The sequence below is a fragment of the Eptatretus burgeri genome, chromosome 6 (genome assembly GCF_056783735.1).
Source record: "Eptatretus burgeri isolate ZD-2024b chromosome 6, Ebu_testis_v1, whole genome shotgun sequence".
Classification (NCBI taxonomy): domain Eukaryota; kingdom Metazoa; phylum Chordata; class Myxini; order Myxiniformes; family Myxinidae; genus Eptatretus; species Eptatretus burgeri.
Window position 1 is genome coordinate 21,064,319 of NC_140966.1, and position 5,000 is coordinate 21,069,318.

The 5,000-nt window shown below is 45.9% G+C and overlaps 1 protein-coding gene across 2 annotated transcripts in view; it reads right to left on the minus strand.

Annotated features, from left to right (window-relative positions):
• The window catches only part of CHRM4 (cholinergic receptor muscarinic 4), a 62,291-nt gene extending 61,553 nt beyond the window's left edge, over window positions 1-738 (minus strand). The window contains exon 1 of one of the 2 annotated variants that reach the window (XM_085884244.1): window positions 620-738. The gene's annotated coding sequence lies outside the window, so the exon portion shown is untranslated. The remainder of the gene's footprint in view (window positions 1-619) is intronic. The other variant, XM_085884245.1, reaches the window with a different exon arrangement.
• Between the last annotated feature and the right edge of the window lie 4,262 nt (window positions 739-5,000).

Sequence of the window (5,000 nt, forward strand, 5' to 3'; positions counted from 1 at the left end):
AGCAGCTAAAACCGTGTCCTGGAACTTATGACTCACCCTGCAGAAGCTGAAGCTTCTGGGACAACCACGTGCATCATGCTCCCTCGTACACACAATATCCCTTTGATGGTGCACTGCTGCCTTTGTGTGAACAATCTTGCGGCAAACAGGTAGACGTGGAACGTCTGCAACCTCTTTAACGGCCCAAATTATTCCCAGTTTCTTGTGAAGTCAGTCGGGTAAAGTGCTCGACGTTTGGCTTTTATTTGGGCAAGAACTTGGAATTTGACCAGGGTTCCAGCAATAACTGAGCGATAACTCTTTGCAGAAGACATCGTCATAGGATCTTGGTATGTGGGACTTCCAGGAGAAAGGGGCTCAAAGAAACGAACCGACAAAGGTAGGCCTATTTTGGACAAATGTCACGGACGAGAGGCCTGGTGTTTGCTTAACAGTTAGGGTGGCTCGCTTAGGATCTTAGGGTCCTGAGTTTGATTCTTATCATTATTTGTATTCTTCTTCTTCACGAACGACACATCTCTGTGCTTGATGACAGAGAGGAATCATCCCGGAGTCGAGCTCAACTCAACATATCGCTTCACGATTACCTCAAAGTGCAAATTACCTTCTCCAAGCATACCTTCACAGCGGCCCCTTGTGTTGAGAACAAAAGCTTTCCCGCTCATTTTATTTTCCTCTTCACGTCCGCGATGCAAACTGGCGCACACGTGCATTTACCTCAGCTCCATACGATATCATCAGGTCTGAACGTGCAGTCGCCATGGAGACGAACGTTACCATTGCGATTTCGAGAAAGCAAAACAGATACACACATTCCGAATATGGATGCAGAGAAATACCGCGATTTGGGGGGTTTTGTGGGTTTAATGGCGCATTTTGATCTGCCTGCTGTCGGATCGTTGCTCATTCGTTCGACGGATGCATGTACCTGGGAATATCTGCATTCAAAATCAGCAATTTAAATGGATGGGAGTGGAGGGAGGGTGAAGAACATGGTGAAGAAGGATATGGGCCTGGAGACGGATGAACTGCACACGACAATGCTTGGTCGAGCGGACTGGAAGCTGAGCATCAATGTCATCTGAGTTGGGCCGAAGAGCCGACTTCATAAGAACAAGCTCAAATGAGCTAAGATCCTCGTCCTCTTAATGATGACGTCATAAAAACGAATATGACGTCATTGTGATGTGTCAGGTTTGCGACAAATTATCTGTGCTAATGCTCGGCTTGATTCCCGCAAACAAAATTCAAACAGCTTGCCTAGTTTCGGAGATAATGGTATAGGCGATTTTCATTAGCGGCGATATTATGACGTCAACTTTTTTTCCGGGAAGAATTTCCAAAATCGGAGATGGTTACTGCCTGCGCGTGGGCTTTCTGCATATACATGGCAAGTTTCACGAAGATCCGATGAAAACTCTGGGTTGTGAAACAAAAAATGTCAAAAAATAGGAATGACGTCATAAAAATTGATATGACGTCATAGTGATTTATCATATGTGCGGTAATTCATCTCTGCTAATGCCCTGTTCGATTCCCGCAAACAGAATTTTAAAAGCTTACCTAGTTTCGGAGATAATGTTTTCGGCAATTTCCATTTTAATAGCGGAGATATTTTGACGTCATAACTTTTTTTCTCGGAGGAATTTTCAAAATCGGAGATGGTTATTGTCTGCGCGGGGTATGTTTACATATATAAGCCAAGTTTCAGGAAGTTTCGATGAAAACTGTAGGCTATGAAACAAAAAAGCCCACAAGAACAACAACATGAGTAAGACTTAGAGATCCTCCACGAGGATCTATAATAATAATAATAATAATAATAATAATAATAATAATAATAATAATAATAATAATAGAATGGAGTGGGTGGACAACTTTAAATTGGAATTGGATAGTTACCTGAATGCATTGACGATGGAGGGGAATGGGGATGTTGGCAGGACTTGTCGGAAACTTGTGTGTGGATAGGGGATGGACACTGGGGTTGGTGCAGCGCAGGGCCACGTCGCCTCCTCCTGCGCCAAAGTTCCTTTTGTATCCTTACGTATTTGGGAATATCAGTCGTCAAAACTCAAGATACAATCAACTTGCATTTAGCTGCACAGAAGATAAGGCCCTGGACTGGAGTTTCGACCACCGTGGTCTTTGCACAATATATATATATATATATTAGATGATGGAGCCTTCAGGTTTCAGTCATATCTAAAGGATGACGCGATAACTACAATGGTATTATATCTTCCATATCTACAGTCATATCCATAAAGATGCCGATTTTATTTTCCTTGCAAGCTTGGTTTAGCAGTTAATGTTTGTGGCAAGATTCACATCGAATATGAGGATTGTTTAAAAACCGATGATTGCGTTTTATCATGATTGAAGGTCCTCTATCGACAGAACAAGAGCGACTCGATGTGCGCAGAGACGATGAGCATGACCCTTCAATAAGAACTTCATTTGTCACAATATGGACACCATTCAGAAAGACAATTCTTCAACTTCTCAGAGAATTTGAAGAGAAAGAAAGTCTTTCAGCAAGCGTTAGTAACGTTCGTTCCATCACCGTCCGTGAAGGTCGTCCAATGAACCACGGTCATATAAAATCGACTAGAAAGGGAAAATAATGGTGGCCAGACCAAAGTGCTGTTCGCCACAAACAAGTCTCTAAAGATTATTGTTTACAAATGATGACTTCTTTATTACTTTATAAACAAGAGGACTATTCAGTCGCCGGTGCAAACGTTTCATCGTTTTGCAGTCCACCATGTAATATGTTTGTAGGACAGGCAATCCTCTTTTTGTCTTGAAAGATGTTCACTCCCTTTTAACACATACACCATGATTCACAGGTATTACTGCATTGCAGCATGTAAGGTGTATTTGTTGAGATTCGAGGGTTGTATAAGCTCTAAAGGTTTATTATCTTCTGATTTATGCTGTGCTGTCCACCGTATAGCAAATAACATTTCAGGGATTCGAAATTAATATCGTTTGACCGTCCCTCCTGCCACTTTCTTCTTAAATAACATAGCACGCAATCACAGGATTTGTCACTGGATGATGATGGTGATACGTGAGTGTTATAGTGTGTACGTAGGTAAGTGTGTCGCTGGTGCTCTGCCCCAAAGCAGGTTCACTGCTGCCAAAGCACTCTCGTGGCAAGGATTACACTGGGTCGTTTGCATTTGCCAGTGTTAGTCAGGACAAGAATTTGGAATTTATTCATGATGCCCGAGATAACTCGTCGACTCTTTGCAAAAGACACTGTGGGTGGGATCTTTAACTACGATTGGCTAATGCTAGCACATGGGTCCCCCACTTCAGGCTCATCTGAAATACTGCTCACTTTTCGATGCAATGCCGTGCACTGTGAAGCACTAATCCGATAATTTATCATCAGGTCGGAAATCAAACCCAAACTGTACAGCTCAGAGGGAAGTGTGCACCATCGTGCCAGAGCCAATGCAAGCACAAGGGACATTCCAAAAGTTCAAGGAACAGGATATTCACAATAGATGAAGATATGCCAAAATATTTTCTTCCTATCTGTCAATATTGAAGATATATATATTGTTGTGGTTACCAAATTCGCAAACCACCATTCAGGTCCCTTAGGTGAGGTATCTCGGCAAGTATATGTGTAGTTAGGCCCAAACCCGTTGTCTAGTGGGAATACATGTCATTTATGCGAGCTGCGACTCTTCAGGATAGCCGTTTTTCTTTTACTATCTTTATTTTGGACCAACCGCCATGATTACAACCACAACCACCGCTTCACCACAACCGCCACGACCTTCCCGTCACACCTCGCCACCGTAGCATCGCCACCGTTCTTGCCCCGCTGTGGGTACCGGTGTTGGATTCGTGCAGAGCGCGCGTCGAACCGCGTGTACAAAATCACGGATTTTGTGCTTCAAAAACGGATCAAAAACGACACACGCCCACTTTTTGCCGTCCAATCGGTGAGCGAGGGGCGAATTGGCCCCGCCCCCAGGGCGATCGATATATGCAAATTTGTGGATCAAAAAGCCTTCACGCCCACTTTTTCTCGGGCCAATGGGGAGCGAGGTGAAAGGTCAAAGGGAGGGGGTAAAAGGCGAAGTTACGGGGGGATAAAAGGACGGTGTTCGTCAGTCAGAAAAAGGAGAGGGAGAGGGAGAACGAGAACGAGAAGGAGTCGGAACGGAGGGGACGAGTGTGGAAGTCTGGAGCCCGAGGCCTGCAGTGGCTGGAGAAGCTGAAGAGAGTCGGACGAGGGGGTGCTCGCGTCGGTGCCGGGAGCTGCACGCCCGAGGGAGGCCGGCAGCGCGACCTGGCCGAGGCGGAGACGCACACCAGGGATAATAAAGATCCTCTATACCCCGAGCATCAGCAACCCCCTCCTGTTTCCCCCCGCGCTGAGATAGTGCGACCAAGGGGGCCCCGTTCCCACCCCCTACCAGACACCGTCCACGAGGCCCGCGGGTTGCGGGGCCATCGCCGCTCCGCGTCTCATCACCAGACGGGTAGGCGCGACCCGGTCTCGGCCTCAGGCCCGCCTCATTCTTGGGGGCATTTCTTTTCCTTGGTTTTGGGTATGTGTTGTCGGCGCCGTCTGTGAAGTAGAATTGTATAAGTGTTGCCGTGTGCTCGGTAGTCGGTATTAGCTCTGCACTGTGTTTTCACTTTTATATTTGCTTTTTGTGCAAATGGAATTGTGTTTTCTTTTTTTTGTGTGCTTTTGGAGGAATTGTATTTGTGTGCTTCCCGTGTGCCGCGAATAAATGTGCTTTATTGTTGAACTGTTCTCCCGCTTCGCTTCGTCATTTCTTCCTTTGAATCCTCATCTTGCTTCACGTAAAGGGTTGGTAGTGGGCTGAATACGCCCGATAATTAATCGAACCGTCGAGGTCGACGATAACACCGCTCGGTTATTCTGATAGTACGGAACGGGTCGCTTAAGTGGCCCGTGTCCGAAGTCGACCTGCGGCGAGGTGCGATCGCCCGGTCTACCCTCC